The sequence below is a fragment of the Podarcis liolepis genome (assembly GCF_965112155.1).
Source record: "Podarcis liolepis genome assembly, chromosome: 7".
In the NCBI taxonomy this organism is placed as follows: domain Eukaryota; kingdom Metazoa; phylum Chordata; class Lepidosauria; order Squamata; family Lacertidae; genus Podarcis; species Podarcis liolepis.
Window position 1 is genome coordinate 87,320,905 of NC_139561.1, and position 20,634 is coordinate 87,341,538.

At 48.4% G+C, this 20,634-nt stretch overlaps 1 protein-coding gene across 1 annotated transcript in view; it reads right to left on the bottom strand.

The window, feature by feature from the left end:
• The window catches only part of NANOS2 (nanos C2HC-type zinc finger 2), a 136,303-nt gene that overhangs the window by 73,774 nt on the left and 41,895 nt on the right, over positions 1–20,634 (bottom strand). The gene's annotated exons all lie outside the window — the stretch shown is intronic.

Here is a 20,634-nt window from a genome sequence, read left to right on the forward strand (position 1 = left end):
CCCTTTTAACTGTGAACAAAAACGTTTCTCCACCATCGCTTCATTGTAAATACTCTTGTTTCTGTTTAAACATGTTGGCGGTGGGGCGGGGGGTGGGGAGGGAAGGGGGGAAAGGGAGACCATTAATTTTGTGTTTTCAAACATTCAGAGACATGTTTATGCATAAAAGTGACAGAGGATTGAAAAGGAAAAGGGAGCCACAAATTGGGGAGCAGGTATTCTTTTACTGGGGTTAGGTGTTACAGCTAGGACGGATATTGCTACAGGGGTGCTGCGCTTGGAAATCCTTCTCAGAGTATACACCGAAAAACAGCCGTAGCTCAACCCTTCCCGGTATCTCCGGGTAGGCTGTCCTAAACCCTTCAGAGTCGCTTCCAGTCAGTGTACACCAGGAGTCAGCAAACTTTTTTCAGCAGGGGACCAGTCCACTGTCCCTCAGACCTTGTGGGGGGGCCAGACTATATTTGGAAAAAAATAAAAATGAACAAATTCCTATGCCCCACAAATAACCCAGAGGTGCGTTGTAAATAAAAGCACACATTCTAATCGTATAAAAACACCAGGCAGGCCCCACAAATAACCCACAGATGCATTTTAAACAAAAGGACACATTCTACTCATGTAAAGGGACACTGGTGGCGCTGTGGGTTAAACCACAGAGCCTAGGACTTGCCGATCAGAAGGTCGGCGGTTTGAATCCCCGTTACGGAGTGAGCTCCCGTTGCTTGGTCCCTGCTCCTGCCAACCTAGCAGTTCGAAAGCACCTCAAAGTGCAAGTAGATAAATAGGCACCACTCCGGCGGGAAGGTAAACGCTGTTTCCATGCGCTGCTCTGGTTCGCCAGAAGCGGCTTAGTCATGCTGGCCACATGACCCGGAAGCTGTACACCGGCTCCCTCGGCCAATAAAGCGAGATGAGCGCCGCAACCCCAGAGTCGGCCACGACTGGACCTAATGGTCAGGGGTCCCTTTACCTTTTACTCATGTAAAAACACACTGATTCCCAGACCATCCGTGGGCCGGATTGAGAAGGCAGTTGGGCCAGATCGGCCCCCGGGCCTTAGATTGCCTACCCATGGTGTATACCAGCCTTTCTCAACCTTGGGTCCCCAGATGTTTTTGGCCTACAACTCCCATCATCCCTGACCACTGGTCCTGTGAGCTAGGGTTCATGGGAGTTGTAAGCCAAAAATATCTGGGGACCCAAGGTTGAGAATGACTGGTGTAGACAATACTGAGCTGCATGGACCAATGGACTGATTCAGTATAATGCAATTTCCTGTTCAGAAAACAGGAAAACGGGGCCCTGCTGTACATAATAAATCAAGACTCTTTCCCCTGGCCAGCAGGCCTAGGGTGCCTCAAGCTTTGGGTCTACAATTCACATGCCGTTTGGACAGAAGGGCTTCAGCATCCCTAGTTAATGGCCGTGGTCTTTCTCACATGCAGAACGCATCTCGCCTGAAACCCTGTATATCCCCCCGACAGCCATTGCAGGCAGTGTTGAGCATATTGTGGCCCCCAACGGTCTGGGTTGCGATAAGGCTATATCCAGATCTTCCCTAGATCCGTCCTTTAGGAACGCTTAGGAAGGGCGGTGGAACAGCTGCTTTGTGCAAAGAAGTTCCCCAGTTTGATCCTGGCATCATCGCCAGGTAGAACTGGGGAGACACCAGCCTGAAAGTGAGCCGAGTCAATTGACCGATGGTCCGATTTTCAGGCCACTTCCTCTGGTGTTGGTCTGGGAGAGAGTCAGAGCATTGCAGGACTGGACGGGTCAAACTCTGGACAGCCGTGGGGCAGGTTGGGGGGGGCAGGCTGATGGTGTTCCTGCCCCCTCCATTCGCCTGACATCTTCACCAACCTCAGCTACCTTTTATGCAACTTGTCTCCAGCCATTCTGGATTTATTTTATTTTTTTGTTCTCCATCCAACCTCTCCTTTTAAAGAGCGATCTTATTTATTCGCGTGGGGTGGTGCCAAAGGGGGAGGAGAAACCGAGAAGGGCGGGGATATGGCTGGAAAAAAAATTAAAATGTTTTTATTGTTAAAAAAAGAAAAAGGAATTAAAAAGAGAGAGAGAGACAGAGAGCGCAACCGAGTCAGCAGCTCCATTGCCATGGCTACGTAGCAAAAAAAAAGAAAGGGAAAAAAATCAAAAACAATTCTTGAATGTCTTGGTAGGTTTGTGTGTTTAGTGTAAAGTTGTGTATTGATTTTGTGCTCAGTGGAGTCAGCATTTTTTTTAGTGCTAATACTATTAACTCATTTCTGTCATGATAAATGTCCATTCATGAGATCACTTCCGTCTTCCGTTGTCGTTTTTTCTTTACATTTCACAACAATCTCTTAACCCATTTTTACTAATGGAGTTGGGGCATGTGTCCCAGCAAGGAAGCCACATCGATAGGCCTCATCATCCCCCCTCCACACCCCTTCCTTGTCCCATTAATCGGGCACAGGGTGGCTTTTGGACCGGCCTTCGCTAACCTGCTGCCCTACGGAAGTTGTTTGGACCACGGCTCTCCCCGACGGGAGGTGACGGCGGAGGGCACCGGGTTGCGGAACCCGGCTTTAGAGACTAGGCTACAGGTACTTCCTGCCTACTGAGGGCAGGTCAGCCGTTCCCAAACTGCGTGGCTGCGAGAGAACTGCTTGCGTGGCGTGAGAATGTGAGGCTGCCCCCACTGTCTCTCTGTACGAGTCTCCGTTCTGTGGTCTTGCCTCCCTCCTACAGCCTCTGCTTGAAGCGAGTGGTTCTACTGCATCTCAGCGTGTGATTGAACGAGCAAATCGCTCTTGGTGAGAGATGCACTGCAGGACGACGCCTATCCTTTAAGGAGGTGGTCCGCTGCATCTCAGCGTGAGACGCTGATCTGGGGGACGCATCTATTGGGCTGCAGGTCATTTTTCTGCGTCTCTGGTTTGCATCATTCAGTAACCCCCTAATGCACTGATGCAAGCAGATATAGCAGAGGACTCTGCGTGAGCGACTTCTCTGGACTTCTCCTTCTTCTAATCTGGAAGCACGCTTATATCAGGGACTCGTGCAGAGATGCAGTGGGCCGCCTCCTTCGAGGTTATGGGGCCATTCCTATCTACACACTAAAAGTAAACCCTTTAGTGTGCCTCCAATTTTAATTCGGGTGGGGGAAAGTTTGGCAAAAGCTGGCTTAAGACGTTTTGATCTGGAGGAAAAGGGCAGAGTTGAGGAAGGGCACCCCTTTGTGTGTAGTGAGATTTTCCGCTTCATCCTGTATGTTCCCTCTGGCATGGATTTCAAAGAGAAGGGAGCGACACAGCATCCTGAATCCAGCTAAGCAGGTCCAAATTTCTGAGGTTTTATGATCAGTCTACGAATTTGCTTATCTGGATTCAAGACCAGATTTCTAAACTTAAATCCTGGCAGGATTTTAGAGTGGAAGTGCTTCCCTTATATTTTTTGGGGTGTTGTAATGCCGGTATTCTGTCACTAGGGGTCAGTATGGTGTCCTGTGCTCTAGCTTCTGGCTTCCACCAGCACTATCACAGCCCCTTGTAACTGGGGGGGGGGGGGGGGGCGCAAACCAGGGGAAATAGCTGAGCAGAGCAACAGCCACTGCAGTGTGTTAGAGCAGGAAACCCCTTTCCAGGCACCTGGGTGCAGACCGGATATTTTTTTGGAGCCATTAAGCAGCCAAAGGGGCACCAGGATAACGACCATAAAAGAGAAATTGGCTACTCAAAATTATGCTGCAAGACATTCTCTTTTTTTAAATGCAATTGCTGACTCACACAGAGTACACTTAAGAGAAGCAAAATGCAGGTGGGACTTTCGGCGCGTAAATTCGGCTCCTGGCGCCTTCTCACAAAAGATGAAACTAGAACAAGACACAGACTTTTGATCTGAAACGCCCCTGTTTCAGGCACACAGCCCCACTTAAAGGCATGACCCTATGCTGTAGCCTTATTGGACTTTACCAATTGGTTGGGTGAGCGTTGCTCCCGGACAGGAGGAAGGAAGTCAAATGACACCGAGGTTGATTCAGAGAAAGAGTTTATTCTGCTCTCCGGATAGCAGAAGGCACTTGCGTGGTCAGCTCACAGCAAGTCCAAAGAAATGAGAAATTTCATGCAGTATATATATCCTCCAGGCACCCTCTCCCCCCTTCCCCAGGAATCCAACCACGTCAGCTTATACACGCAGGTTGACATCACAGATGTTCCTGCTCCAGTACTCCTAACCATAAAAGGGTGTTCCTCTTCCTGTACTCTTGACCATATAAGGGTATTCCTGTTCTGGCACTCTTATCTTGGGGTAAGAAGGTCACCAACTCTCCTGGCGCTGTTCCCGGACTAGGTCTGTGCATCAGAGTGTGGTCAGAATGTAAGATAAGACCCAGACGTGCCATCCCTGCTCCATTGGAACAGTCAAGGCCACACATTGCCGTCACGGACTGATAAAGGAGAGAGCTTTGAGCACTTGTTTATACAGCTGGGTTTTGGCTCAAGAGCTCAAGTTAAAGCATTTTAGAAATGCTCCCTTGGAGAAGGAAAAATGAGGATTTTGGGGCCCGTTTCAGACTGACTGCCCAGTCAGGATTTAGGTTTCGGAAACCCATTCCTTCAATGCTTCTTGGCACAGAACGATCCTAGAGGGAAATGGGAGGATGGAAATGGAGAAGTAAACACTGCGTTGAAGAGTTATAGCCTCCAACCAATCCAGTTCCTTCATTGCCGGGGGTTGGACTAGATGACCACTTCGAGTCCCTTCCGTCTACAATTCCATGATGCTGTGGTTCTGTCTGCAGGTGTGTGTGTGTGTTCTCCCTCTCCCACAACCACAGGCAGTGTCGGGTGGGGGGCAGGGGAGCACGCACACCCACCCAAACAAGGGGCTCATCTTTCACTTGTCCCCCCAACTTCCCGCCACCCACCCACCCACCATTGCTGGACTCCTGTCATTAACACATACTGTCATTTTTCGTTCCGAGATCTTAACACCAGAGGCACCGCTCACCCACCTGGAAATATAGGTAACCCCCTTCTGGGCTGGTAGTCTAGGTAAACCACTTTTCTCATCAACTCAAGGAAGCGAATAGCAACAAGGTACGCAGAGGAAACCTGTAAAAGCCACCTGTGTTGCAGTGGGTACTCTGGTCCCTATATAAATCAGTTCCCAATGTTGCATCATTTACCAGACAGGAGTGCATGGATAGCGGCTGATTCTCAATGGCTTCCATTCAGTTCTATAGCTAATAATAATAATAATAATATATTTATACCCCGCCCATCTGGCTGGGTTTCCCCAGCCACTCTGGGCGGCTCCCAACAGAATATTAAAAGCACAATAAAACGTCAACCATTAAAAACTTCCCTAAACAGGGCTGCCTTCAGATGTCTTCTAAAAGTCAGATAGTTGTTTATCTCCTTGACATCTGATGGGAGGGCGTTCCAAAGGGTGGGCACCACCACCGAGAAGGCCCTCTGCCTGGTTCCCTGTAATTTGGCTTCTCGCAGTGAGGGAACCACCAGAAGGCCCTCAGCGCTGGATCTCAGTGTCTGGGCAGAACGATGGGGGTGGAGATGCTCCTTCAGGTGTACTGGGCCTTTGAGGACGTTTAGGGCTTTCAAGGTCAGCGCCAACACTTTGAATTGTGCTTGGAAACGTACTGGGAGCCAATGTAGGTCTTTCAGGACCAGTGTTACATGGTCCTGGCGGCTGCTCCCAGTCACCAGTCTAGCTGCCGCATTCTGGATTAGTTGTAGTTTCTGGGTCACCTTCAAAGGCAGCCCCACGTAGAGCGCATTGCAGTAGACCAAAACCATGGATGAAGAGCAGGCAGGGAGTGCCTTCCTGGGGACTGGAGTAAATAACTTTTATTTATAGAATTTGCATCTGGCTGTTTCTCTACGGAGCTCAGTACACCATCCTCCTCCCCCTGCCTCATTTTTAATCTCACAACAAAGCTGTGAGGTAGGCCAGAGGCTGTGACTGGCCCCAGGTCTCACCCTGTGAGCTTCATGGCTTGGGTGGCATATTTGAACCACAGTTTCCAAGGTCATAGTTTGACACTTGGGCCGTGAACACGCATTTCTAGCACTGCCTTTCCCTCAAAGAATTATGGGCACGATTGTTTAGTCTCAGCAACCCCAAACAAGCTACAATGCCCAGAATTCCTGTGGTGTGTGGGGAGAGATGTACTTTAAATGCGCTTGAGAGACATAGTGTAATTCCTACATTGCAGGGGGTTGGACTAGATGACCGTTGGGGGTCCCTTACAACTCGACAATTCTATGCATGCGTTTACAGCCTCTCACCGCTTGGGAAAAGATTGACACTCTCTCCCCACGCCCCTTCCCGCTTCACCAAACCCAACAGATCTTTATGGGATATTTATTATTTTATTCGTTTGCGAACTGCCTTTCACGTAGCTTTCAAGGTGATTGCCAAACGCACCATGGAAGCAACTAAAAATAGTTTTCAGAGCAGAACAAAACAACAAGTAAACATAGGCCTTTAAAAAAAACAAAACCCAAAAACATAACAAAATGAACACCCAAAGGCAAAAGAGACCTTTCCGTCACGCTGGAAAAGCTTGTCGAAACGAAGACGGAAAATGCTTTCCATTTCCCCACAAAAAGGAGGTGGCTGCTGTATGCCAACAGGGATTCTGTTTCGCAAAATCGGGGCCACTGCGCAGAAAGCCCCGCTCTGAGTTAGGGCGCATCCCAACTTCCACTTGTCCCGCTGGAAAACTGGATCTTTGCAGCCAAATTGGAGCAAACGTTAGTTGGGTTTTCAGCAGACTGACTTTTGCTCTGATTCGGCACTATAGAGTGGGTTTTCCCGGGCAAACCACTCAGACCCATGCTTCGTAGGCGCAGGAGCAGTGCAAGTGGAGTGGTATTTTAGGGCCTTCTGGTATTTGGGGGACTTAAAAGTCTCCTGCAGAACTCAGTGGCCTACTGAGTATATAATGAACAAAGCGATCTCTATCTAGCAGGGAACTGGTGATATTCTTTAGGATTGCAATATTTAGCCAACCAGTTAATCAATTTATTTCAATGTGTGTGGGGGGGGGGACACACATGCCCCTGATTACCCATATACAAGGCAAAGGGTAAAGGGACCCCTGACCATTAGGTCCAGTCGTGGCCGACTCTGGGGTTGCGGTGCTCATCTCGCTTTATTGGCCGAGGGAGCCGGCGTACAGCTTCCGGGTCATGTGGCCAGCATGACTAAGCCGCTTCTGGTGAACCAGAGCAGCGCACGGAAACACCATTTACCTTCCCGCTGGAGTGGTACCTATTTATCTACTTGCACTTTGATGTGCTTTCAAACTGCTAGGTGGGCAGGAGCAGGGACCGAGCAACGGGAGCTCACCCCGTCGTGGGGATTCGAACCGCCAACCTTCTGCTTGGCAAGTCCTAGGCTCCGTGGTTTAACCCACAGTGCCACCCGCGTCCCTTGATTACCCATGTAAGTATTTATAAAAGAAGGACTTGGTCATCTAAGTGCTCCTTCAAAACAAAGAAAGGCAGACATTTCTACTCTCTCCCAAGACAGCACCTGCGCCAATGCTTGGGTGCATCAGCTAAGGACAAAGAAAGTCCAATTTCGTCAGAACTGCTGTGGATCATAGTTATCGAAGAGATTTTGACCCTGCTTTTTCAGACCCAAACAACTTGTCTGCAGAGTCACCTGTAGAAACAAAAGGAGCATATCATAAAAGAAAGCAAGAAATAGCCAATGGTTCTGTTGAGTATGCAAAATGTATTCTGATTTAACCAAGTAACTTGATTCACGCTCTAATCACCCAGGAGAGAGCTAGGCCCAACGAAGTCGCCTTAATTTAATTGATTTCCCCAAATCGGTATTGTACCTGGTAACCTGCATCACACACACCCAATTTCCCTCAAAGTCATTACCTACACAGAATCACCTGCGGGGCTTAAAGGTAAAGGTAAAGGCACCCCTGACCACTAGGTCCAGTCGTGGCCGACTCTGGGGTTGCGGCGCTCATCTCGCTTTATTGGCCGAGGGAGCCGGCGTACAGCTTCCGGGTCATGTGGCCAGCATGACTAAGCCGCTTCTGGCGAACCAGAGCAGCGCACGGAAACACTGTTTACCTTCCCGCTGGAGTGGTACCTATTTATCTACTTGCACTTTGAGGTGCTTTTGAACTGCTAGGTTGGCAGGAGCTGGGATTGAGCAACGGGAGCTCATCTCGTCACAGGGATTCGAACCGCTGACCTTCTGATCAGCAAGCCCTAGGCTCTGTGGTTTAACCCATAGCTCCACCTGCGTCCTAGTATGACGTATACTAGGGCTTAGTATTACGTATTTCTTCATGGAAACCAGGACTAAGTTCTCAAACAAAGGCAGTGTTTCTCCTCTGAGAGTCTTAACGGTGAATATTCCCCAAATGTTTTCTGGCTGCGCAATTCCTTGCTGGCGATTTTGCATTCAGGCTGGGTTCCTGGTACCCAGAGATTTCCAGATGTTTGACAGCATCTGACAAGGAGCAACCCAAACTGGACAGCTGAATTGCAATCGGACTGAATCGATGCTTAAGATTAAGTCCAAACATTGGCTGGAGTCTGATGTCAACCTTTTCATTCTCCCGTCCAAATATCAAATGCTGACATCCACATCCGAATGGTGACATTGGGAAATTTGACGAGTGATCAAAACCTTGCAGAAATTAATTTCACCCTTATCTCATTCTGGACAAAGATTCCGGGCTTGCATCGTGTTATATTTCGTTCCTAATTTGGACCCTGGTTAAATACCTCCACTTTTATTTTGCATTAATTCATATTAGAAGTCCATTCTGTAGAGGATTTGAGGGGTGTGTGCAATTGATTTGTCCTGAGGGGTTCAGCACCAGAGACTGGCAAATGACGCAATAAACCACTGCTGGGTGTATAAGTTAAAAACAACCCAAATTTTAAATCTTAATTGTCATGCTTGGAAATCTCAAAACAGAATCAAAATCTCAAAAAATATTTTGGGGTGTCAGTTTGAATGTCAAATCCAAATGAACAGATTTTTCCTTCAACCCCTTAATGTGTGTCTGTTTCCCGGCTGGTAATAGTCCAATTTAAATAACTTTTTTAAAAAATGCATGCCTATCAAAATGACGGTTTTTCAGGAAACTGGCTGTCCTATGAATATATAGTATAGGATATAATTGTGTCGCCACTGTTCCTGCTAGCTCTGTTTCCCCATTCGCTGCTGGCAGAAGGAATCTTTCTACAAGCAAACTCCCCGTTTATTGAACGCCGACTGTTTTAATTCCAGCTTAAAAGGTACTGGATTGGGAGGAAAAAATATAACATGGTTGCATATATGTAGGCAGGGGGAATTTGCAACTTCAGAATCAAAACCTACAGAGTGTTCATCCCCTCTCATGCTTACATCCACCTACCTGTACAGGTGTATTTGCAAAGTGTGGGTTGCGTGCTAGGTATCCTCTGCATACACACATCAGGAAGAACTTTCTGATGGTAAGAGCTGCTTGGCAGGGTCATCTGTCAGGGATGCTTTAGCTGAGATTCCTGCATTGCAGGGGGTTGGACTAGATGACCTGGGGGGGTCCCTTCCAACTCTACTATTGTTTTTATGACTTAAGGCCATGCTTGGAGGACAGGTCTACCTGTTAGGGCAGGCACAGGCAAACTCTGGCCCTCCAGATGTTTCGGGACTACAATCCCATCATTTAATTTCACTGCACACAGGTGGTGTAGTGACAATAAAGATTTATTATTACAGTGGCACCTCGGGTTAAGTACCGTATTTTTTGCTCTATAAGACTCACCTTTTCCCTCCGAAAAAGTAAGGGGAAATGTTCGCACATCTTATGGAGCGAATGCAGGCTGCGCAGCTATCCCAGAAGCCAGAACAGCAAGAGGGATTGCTGCTTTCACTGCGCAGCGATCCCCTCTTGCTGTTCTGGCTTCTGAGATTCAGAATATATTTTTTCTTGTTTTCCTCCTCCAAAAACTAGGTGCGTCTTGTGGTCTGGTGCATCTTATAGAGCAAAAAATACGGTACTTAATTCGTTCCGGAGGTCCATTCTTAACCTGAAACTGTTCTTAACCTGAAGCACCACTTTAGCTAATGGGGCCTCCCGCTGCCACCGCACCCCCCAGAGCACGATTTCTGTTCTCATCCTGAAGCAAAGTTCTTAACCCAAGGTACTATTTCTGGGTTAGCAGAGTCTGTAACCTGAAGCAAATGTAACCTGAAGTGCCTGTAACCCAAGGTACCACTGTTCACAGGTCCTGTTAACTAGGGATGATGGGAATTGTAGTCCCAAACATCTGGAAGGCCGGAGTTAGCCTATGCCAGTGTTAGGGTGCCTGTCAGCTGTGCCACCCATCACCCCCCAGCTCCACACCGCACCATCGCACCCCCATTCGTTACATCCCACTTGTCTCACCTGAAGCCACAACATGTGTCTGGCAAGAGTGCATCCTCCAGCTGTGTTCTTGTGACAACTTGTGTTAGTTGACAACACCTACAGGATTTGTAATGTTGCACACAGACAGAAGACCACAAACGTCCTCCTTGTATGGACATCGCCGGTTTCGCTTGCCCATCCCTCCCAGGCTTCACAACCTTGTTGCCTACCGCCAAAAATCAGAAGTACACAGCCTCTAGCAATGGAGCTTCCATTGGCCTTGATATTTTATCTTACGTATCAATGGCATTTACAATATAATAATAATAATAATAATTTTTATTTATACCTCACCCTCCCCAGCCAAAGCCAGGCTCAGGGCGGCTAACAAGCAATAATAAAAACAAATTGAATGAATACAACTTAAAAACAAAATTAAAATACAACATTAAAATATTGAAACATTAAAATATTAAAATGTAGCCTCATCACAGGAGGAGAAAGGAAAAAGAAAGAGGGGGAGGGAATCAAGTTGATTCCAAGCCAAAGGCCAGGCGGAATAACTCTGTCTTACGGGCCCTGCGGAAAGAAATCAGATCCTACAGGGTCATGGTCTCATGAGGCAGAGCGTTCCACCAGACCGGAGCCATCACTGAAAAGGCCCTGGCTCTGGTTGAGGCTAATCTGACTTCCTTAGGGCCCGGGACCACTAGGGTGTTGCTATTTATGGATCTTAAGGTCCTCTGTGGGGCATACCGGGTGAGACGGTCCCGTAGGTACGAGGGTCCTAGGCCGTGAAGGGCTTTAAAGGTCAAAACCAGCACCTTGAACCAGACCCAGTACTCCACCGGGAGCCAGTGCAGCTGGAAAAGCACTGGGTGAATATGCTCCCATGGCAGAGACCCCGTAAGGAGCCTCGCTGCAGCATTCTGCACCCACTGGAGTTTCTGGGTGAGCTTCAAGGGCAGCCCCACGTAGAGCGAATTACAGTAGTCAAGCCTGGAGGTGACCGTCGCATGGATCAGTGTGGCCAGGTCGGGGCGGGAATGGTAAGGGACCAACTGCTTGATGCGGCGAAGGTGGCATATATTATATGGAAAATAAGCGAAAAAGATCGTAACCTCGATGGGAGAAAAACCAAGGAGCTCAGGGTGATATTATTTTCTCTCCCTCCCCTTGAATCTCCAGCTTTATCCACACAACAGCCCTGTGGAGAAGGTTATGCTTGAGAGACACGGACCCACAGTCACCCACAGAGCCAGTGGATTTCAGAGCTGGCCCTTGTCCGAACCACCACGTCACCCTGGTTCTTGACGTGACTAGTGGTAGCCAAGGATGAACGTACTTTTTGTAAGATATATCTCCCAGACAGCAGAAGGATATAGAGCAGGCATCCCCAAACTCGGCCCTCCAGCTGTGTGGGGACTACAGTTCCCATCATCCCTGACCACTGGTCCTGTTAGCTAGGGATGATGGGAGTTGTAGTCCCAAAACAGCTGGAGGGCCAAGTTTGGGGAAGCCTGATATATAGCCTTAAAACACAAACAAACCTGGGGTGTGTCACATTTTAGTAGGCTGTTTCACTTTGGCAGTCTATCGGATTCATAGATTAAATGTCAATACCGTATTTTTTGCTCTAGAAGACTCACTTTTTTCCCTCCTAAAAAGTAAGGGGAAATGTGTGTGCGTCTTATGGAGCGAATGCAGGCTGCGCAGCTATCCCTGAAGCCAGAACAGCAAGAGGGATTGCTGCTTTCACTGCGCAGCGATCTCTCTTGCTGTTCTGGCTTCTGAGATTCAGAATTATTATTTTTTCTTGCTTTCCTCCTCCAAAAACTAGGTGCGTCTTGTGGTCTGGTGCGTCTTATAGAGCGAAAAATACGGTATTTGTAGCTGCATAGCTTTCCACTTGCTTTTGGACTGTATCCAAGGATGAAATTGTGGTCCGGCCTTTTTGCATTTCGCCACCAACCCAGTCCCCTCTGCTGTAAGCCGGTGACTTGGACCCATGCTCCAGATGTTCTCGGTGCCGTCAACGTGCTCCCACCAGTGTGTTGTCGGTGCCACGCAGGTCCAGGGTCTGGTAAGTCCTGCCACAGACGAAGCAGCGCTCCCTCCCACTTTTCTCGCCGGGCGGGGGAACGAGGTCGCACCAGGCCTCCGTCAGAAGAGGCTCGGAGACAGAATCGGACATGACAAGCCCCATCGAGGGAGAAGATGCTGTAGTGTCAGAAACCAGCCGGAGCCCCTGAATTATTCACTAAGGTGTCCCCGGAGAGGACGGTACGTGCGAGGGGGTGAGGCGGGGAACTCGCTCCAGCCAGAACAGGAGGAGGCAGTAGCAGAAGAACGTCAACAGAGTCCTGCTGGATCCGACCAAAGGCCCATCTAGTCCTCTTTTCACATGGCCAAACAGATGTCTGCAGGGTACCACTACTCTGTGGGGCTTTCCAGCAACTGGTACTCTCTGTTGCAATGGGACAGTATACCTGGATGGTTTTTTAAAATATGTTTATAATAATAATAATAATAATAATAATAATAATAATAATAATACATTTTATTTATATCCCGCCCTCCCCAGCCGAAGCCGGGCTCAGGGCGGCTAACAACAATAAAACAGTACAAAAGTACAACACAAACAACACTCTAAAATCATTCATTATAAAATTAATTCAAATCAAGCCACTGGCAACCATTGGGCCAGAGCTCCGGGAAGATTGCCGAGGGAGGGAGTCAGGCTGTGCCCTGGCCAAAAGCCTGGTGGAACAGCTCCGTCTTGCAGGCCCTGCGGAAAGATGTCAAGTCCCGCAGGGCCCTAGTCTCTTGTGACAGAGTGTTCCACCAGATCGGAGCCACAGCCAAAAAAGCCCTGGCTCTAGTTGAGGCCAGCCTAACCTCTCTGTGGCCTGGGACCTTCAAGATGTTTTTATTCGAAGACCGTAAGTTTCTCTGTGGGACATACCAGGAGAGACGGTCCCGTAGGTACGAGGGTCCTAGGCCGTATAGGGCTTTAAAGGTTAAAACCAGCACCTTAAACCTGATCCTGTACTCTGCTGGGAACTAGTGCAGCTGGTATGGCACCGGGTGAATGTGATCCTGCAGCAAGGACCCCGTAAGGAGTCTCGCCGTGGCATTCTGCACCCGCAGGAGTTTCTGGGTCAGTCTCAAGGGCAGCCCCACATAGAGCGAGTTACAATCATCCAGTCTGGAGGTGACCATTGCGTGGATCACAGTGGCTAGGTCAGGGTGAGAGAGGTAAGGAGCCAACTGCTTAGCTTGGCGGAGATGGAAAAATGCTGCCTTTGTTATAGCTGCAATCTGTGCCTCCATGGAAAGGGAGGTGTCGAAGATTACACCCAAACTCTTAACGGACGGTGCTGTTTATTAGGTTCTCATTTCATACACACAAACAAAATACACCGATAATTCATATCCTTTCACATCTATCTTTCTTCCCGTTCTGCGGAGCCTTGACTTCCCTCTCTCCCTTCATCAGGTGTCCTTATTCTAGTCTCTAATCCACAGTTCCTTAGTACAGTGGTACCTCGGGTTACATACGCTTCAGGTTACATACACTTCAGGTTACAGACTCCGCTAACCCAGAAACAGTGCTTCAGGTTAAGAACTTTGCTTCAGGATGAGAACAGAAATCGTGCTCCGGCGGCACGGCAGCAGCGGGAGGCCCCATTAGCTAAAGTGGTGCTTCAGGTTAAGAAGAGTTTCAGTTTAAGAACGGACCTCTGGAACGAATTAAGTACTTAACCTGAGGTTCCACTCTAATATGTAGTCCGTGGCATAAGATTTATTTCAACCCTGCTAACGTCTTATGATTTCTTCAGTTCTCACTTATATAGCCCTGCTCTGGTCAGACCTCACCTGGAGTACTGTGTCCAGTTCTGGGCACCACAGTTCAAGAAAGACACTGACAAACTGGAACGTGTCCAAAGGAGGGCAACCAAAATGGTCAAAGGCCTGGAAACGATGCCTTATGAGGAAGGGCTAAGGGAGCTGGGCATGTTTAGCCTGGAGAAGAGGAGGTTAAGGGGTGATATGCTAGCCATGTTCAAATATAGAAAAGGATGTCACATAGAGGAGGGAGAAAGGTTGTTTTCTGCTGCTCCAGAGAAACGGACACGGAGCAATGGATCCAAACTACAAGAAAGAAGATTCCACCTAAACATTAGGAAGAAATTCCTGACAGTAAGAGCTGTTTGACAGTGGAATTTGCTGCCCAGGAGTGTGGTGGAGTCTCCTCCTTTGGAGGTCTTTAAGCAGAGGCTTGACAACCATATGTCAGGAGTGCTCTGATGGTGTTTCCTGCTTGGCAGGGGGTTGGACTCGATGGCCCTTGTGGTCTCTTCCAACTCTATGATTCTATGATTCTATAGCCCATAAATTTACTCCATTCTTTTCGGAACTTTGTTTCCTCCTGATTGCGAATCCTGTTGGTCAGTTAATTCCGCATATTCGACCATCTCCGTCTGCCACTCCTTCACGGTTGGTAATTCCTGTGTTTTCCATTTGGGGGCTATCAAAATTCTAACAACAGTCGTGGCATACATGAATAATCTTTGGTCGACTTTCTTAATATCCTCCCCCACCAAGCCTAGCAAAATACCGTATTTTTCACTCCATAAGACGCACCAGACCATAAGACGCACCTAGTTTTTGGAGGAGGAAAACAAGGAAAAAATAATCTGAATCTCAGAAGCCAGAACAACAAGAGGGGATCGCTGTGCAGCAAAAGCAGTGATCCCTCTTGCTGTTCTGGCTTCAGGGATAGCTGCGCAGCCTGCATTCGCTCCATAAGATACACACACATTTCCCCTTACTTTTTAGGAGGGAAAAAATGAGTCTAATAGAGCAAAAAATACAGTAGCTTCCAGCAATTTGGGGAAGGTATATTTAAGCATCTTTTTTAATTCATTATAGATCAGTTCCCATTTTTTTTCCATTTTTTCACATGCCCACCACATATGGAAAAAACCTCCATCCTTTTCTGTGCATTTCCAACAGATTTTACTACTCACCCTATACATTTTTGCTAGTTTGACAGGGACAGCGTACCTGGCTGTTAACCCGAAGGGTTGGTGGTTTGAGCCCACTCAGGGATGGCTGGGGGTTGGACTAGATGACCCTCGGGGTCCCTTCCAACTCTACATTTCTACATTCCATGAGTGCAGCAACAACACTGTCCCCACACCTGACTCCCAGGATGTCGGATGAGATGGCCCATTGGCCTGATCCTGCAGGCTTATCTGCTGGTGTTCAGAGGAATACAGTCCCTGACATTGTGGGTGATACATAGTGACCCTGGCTTTTGATAATAATAATAATAATAATAATAATAATAATAATAATAATAATAATTTTATTATTTATACCCCACCCATCTGGCAGGGATTCCCCAGCCACTCTGGGCGGCTTCCAACAAAATATTAAAATATAGTAATGCATCAAACATTAAAAGCTTCCCTAAACAGGGCTGCCTTCAGATGCCTTCTAAAAGTCTGGTAGTTGTTGCTCTCTTTGACATCTGGTGGGAGGGCGTTCCATAGGGCGGGTGCCACTACCAAGAAGGCCTGGTTCCCTGTAACTTTGCTTCTTGCAGCGAGGGAACCGCCAGAAGGGCCTCGGAGCTGGACCTCAGTGTCCGGGCAGAAAGTTGGGAGTGGAGATGGTCCTTTAGATATACTGGACTGAGGCCGTTTAGCACTTTAACAGGTCAGCACCAACACTTTGAATTGTGCTCAGAAACGTATTGGGAGCAAATGTAGGTCTTTCAGGACCGGTGTTATGTGGTCTTGGCAGCAGCTCTCAGTCCCCAGTCTAGCTGCCACATTCTGGATTAATAGCCATTGATTGATAGCCGTATTCTGCATTTGCTTGCCCAACGAAAGCCATCCGGCTTCTTCCCGCTCTGTTCACTTCCACCCCATAGGGTTGCCAGGGAGATCACAGGGAGCGACCCCTGGAAACGGAAGTTAATTGGGAGAGGGTGGCTAAGGAGGTCAGACACCACCACCCCAGGGTCTATGCTATAACTTGCAGGCGGCTCCTGCCGGGCTGAACTCTGCAAGCTGTATGCATAGTTTTCTTCCTTCAAATAAAAACCAAGGAGCTTTCGCCCACCTGGTAAGTCGAGCCCTCCACCTGCCACCTGCCAAACCCTTGAACATGTCAAGGAACGTTAAGAGAGGGTCTCTGAGCATATATGGAGTGCACCCTCCCTTCCCCAATACTAAATAGTCACAGCCCATCTCCAGATTCTGGAGCAACTCCTCCAAGTTTACGGCTTTCAGTCAAATGATTCCCAATATGCCCCCCCCTTTAAAAATAGGCGCAAATAATGGTTAATTTTTTTGACCTCGTCTCACCCTGAGTAAGCTTTGAAATCCATTAATGCAGCGGTAGCACCCTTCGAGACTTCTCATGTTCCCTTGTCCTAACTTCACATTCCCTGTCTGTGTAACAGCGGATATTGGGGCGATTCCAGGCTCTCTCGCTATTTTTCTGGTGGGATTCAATCCCATATGGGATCAAACCACAAATTTAGGTTGCACAATTACAGCCGATTGGGGGGTCTTGCACATCAAAACCCTCTTCCCCAAAAGATTGCAGACTTCTCATCTAATCTCTCTGCAAACAAACAATGATGCTCCTTAAATAGCCAAAATATCTAGGTAAAGGGTAAAGGGACCCCTGACCATTAGGTCCAGTCGCGGCCAACTCTGGGGTTGCGGCACTCATCTCGCTTTACTGGCTGAGGGAGCCGGCGTACAGCTTCTGGGTCATGTGGCCAGCATGACTAAGCTGCTTCTGGCGAACCAGACCAGCGCACGGAAACGTCGTTTACCTTCCCGCCGCAGCGGTACCTATTTATCTACTTGCACTTTGACGTGCTTTCGAACTGCTAGGTTGGCAGGAGCAGGGACCGAGCAACGGGAGCTCACCCCGTCATGGGGATTCGAACCGCTGACCTTCTGATCGGCAAGCCCTAGGCTCTATGGGTTTAACCCACAGCGCCACCCTCGTCTAATCTCCTTGCAGACACCCTTAACAATCTATAGTTCCCAGGATTCTTTGGGGGGGGGGAAGAAGCCACGACTGTTTAAAGTGGTACGATACTGCTTTAGACAGAGTGTGGATAGACCCATGTTATATTTGTGTTTTGTGTTAGTGAGGTTTAGAATTGAGGTTTCCGGCCTCAAGTACCAAAACAGACTGGGTGGGACCCTTTTAATGGCACCCCAGAAGCAGAGTCGGGCTCTGCTGCCGAAACCCACAGGAAGATGTGGCGTGGATTAGGCCTTCCTGGTGAAGCGCCCCAGAAAGCCTCTTCTCTCTCCCTCCCTCCCTCCATCTCTGTCTCTCCTTTTCTCACCTTCCTTCCCATTCCAGCAGCCTTCTCCTCAAGGAGACTGGAGGGTTTTCATCTGGACCGCGTTGCCACGGCAACGGGATGCAGGCCGGGCTTAGGGGAGGCGGATGGATTTGGACAGGAAAGGGGAGAGGGAACCGAGGCAGGGCCTCCGAGCCGCAGCTGTGCCATTTTATTTCAGGGCTGCTTAGGATGAGACAATATCGAAACGCGAACAGGAGGACGGGTGCGGTACCTCGCCCGCCCCCTGCCCCCCATCGCCTGCACCACAGCCATCTCCCTGGCAAGGGCTGCAATCATATAATCCTTCTCTGCCTAACCCTCTTTTAAAGCCGCCCAGGTTCACGGCCATTGCTCAAGTTGTCTAACTCTCTTTTGAAGCTGGTGGGCCCTCACTGATTCTTGTGGGAGGGAGTTCCACAGTCTAACTAGGTGCTGCCTGGGAAAAGTTTCATCTGTCCTGAATCTTCCAGTGTTCAACTTCATTGAATGTCCGCACATTCTAGTGTTATGAAAGAGGGAGAGAAACTTTCCTCTATCCTCTTTTTCCAAGTCATCATCATCATCATCATCATCATCATCATCATCATCATGTTTTTGGGGGACAGAAGGGGGGGAAGTGTGGAGGACTCCCTGGTCCTGAATGGGGTAACTGTGCCCCTGAAGGACCAGGTGCGCAGCCTGGGAGTCATTTTGGACTCACAGCTGTCCATGGAGGTGCAGGTCAATTCTGTGTCCAGGGCGGCTATCTACCAGCTCCACCTGGTATGCAGGCTGAGACCCTACCTGCCCGCAGACTGTCTCACCAGAGTGCTGCATGCTCTGGTTATCTCCCGCTTGGACTACTGCAATGCGCTCTATGTGGGGCTGCCTTTGAAGATGACCCAGAAACTACAACTAATCCAGAATGCGGCAGCTAGACTGGTGACTGGGAGTGGCCGCTGGGACCACATAAGACCAGACTTGAAAGGCCTGCATTGGCTCCCAGTATGTTTCCGAGCACAATTCAAAGTGTTGGTGCTGACCTTGAAAGCCCTAAATGGCCTCAAAGGCCCAGTATACCTGAAGGAGCGTCTCCACCTGCATTGTTCAGCCTGGTCACTGAGGTCCAGCTCCAAGGGCCTTCTGGCGGTTCCCTCACTGCGAGAAGCCAAATTACAGAAAACCAGGCAGAGGGCCTTCTCGGTAGTGGCGCCCGCCCTGTGGAACGCCCTCCCATCAGATGTCAGAGAGAACAACAACTACCAGACTTTTAGACGCATCTGAAGGTAGCCCTGTTTAGGGAAGCGTTTAATGTTTGACGCGTTACTGTATTTTAATATTGTGTTGGAAGCCGCCCAGAGTGGCTGAGGAAACCCAGCCAGATGTGCGGGGTATAAATAATAAATTATCATCATCATCATCATCAGTATACCCCACCTATCTGGCTTCTGTTACATCTCCGCTTATCGTCTTGCCCCTTGCTTGCCTTTTCTCCAAACTAAAAGGTCCAAAATGCTTCAACCATTCCTCATCGGGTCACCCCTCCACTTGCTTGATTCCTTCAGCGGCCCTTTTCGGAACCTTTTCCAACTCTGGGATATCCTTTTTGAGGCAAGGCAACCAGGACTAATAATAATAATAATAATAATAATAATAATAATAATAATAATAATAATAATAATAATTTATATCCTGCCCTCCCCAGCTGAAGCCGGGCTCAGAGCGGCTAACAACAGTAAAATGATAAAACATTCTAAAATCATTTCATTATAAAATTAATTCCAATCAAATTAATGGCAACCATTGGGCTAGAGTTCTGTGAGGATTACAGAAGGAGGGAGTCAGGCTGCGCCCTGGCCAAAGGCCTGGTGGAACAGCTCTGTCTTGCAGGCCCTGCGGAAAGATGTCAAGTCCCGCAGGGCCCTAGTCTCTTGTGGCAGAGCGTTCCACCAGATCGGAGCCACAGCCGAAAAAGCCCTGGCTCTAGTTGAGGCCAGCCTAACCTCTCTGTGGCCTGGGACCTTCAAGATGTTTTTGTTTGAAGACCGTAAGTTCCTCTGTGGGACATACCAGGAGAGGCAGTCCCATAGGTACGAGGGTCCTAGGCCAATGTGATATGCATGGTATTCCAGATACGGTCACACCATAGATTTGTAAAATAGCATCAGGATCTTCGGCAAGTTTTCTTCTAATCCCTTTCCTAACGCGTATTGCATCCTCTGCCCAAAGTCCTCATTTGAGATGGAAAGGGAGATATAGGTGGATGATAAGAAGCTTGCTTTGGACCATTGCAAACGATTTTAAGTTTCCTCCCTGCAAATCAATATGGCTGGGGCTGATGGGAGTTGTAGTCCTTGGACCTGAGATGTGCGAATGAAGGGCGGACTACAAATTCAATAAAAAACAAAACATCTGGAGGTCGCCAGGTTGGGAAATTTGACCTAGCTTGTATATCGAGGCAAGCCTTTTTTAAGCCTCTTACTCTCCGCAACTCAAGTCTTCTTAAATTTTTGGGAATCTCCCTCCTGAGCTAAATGCTAGGATTCCCTCTCCTCCTCCGAAATATGAACTTAACAGGTGCAGTCTTATTTTAATTCAAAATCCGAAAGAGAACAGGCATATGGATATGCTACAAAGCACATTTGTCAGCCGTTCCTAAAACGATCTCCTATTCCACCCCCTCCGCCCCAGTTCCGGCCCCAGAAGATAAGACTTTAAAAACGGAAGGTTTACATGATTTCGGGGTTATTTAAAGACCAGCTGTAGGTGTCTGTTTTTGCAAGGAGCATATGAAGAAGAGAAGGGCGTAGAGATGATGTCTGAACAAAATTCTGCCCAAATTTCTTCTTCCCAACCGCCCCACACTAACCCAACCAGCTAA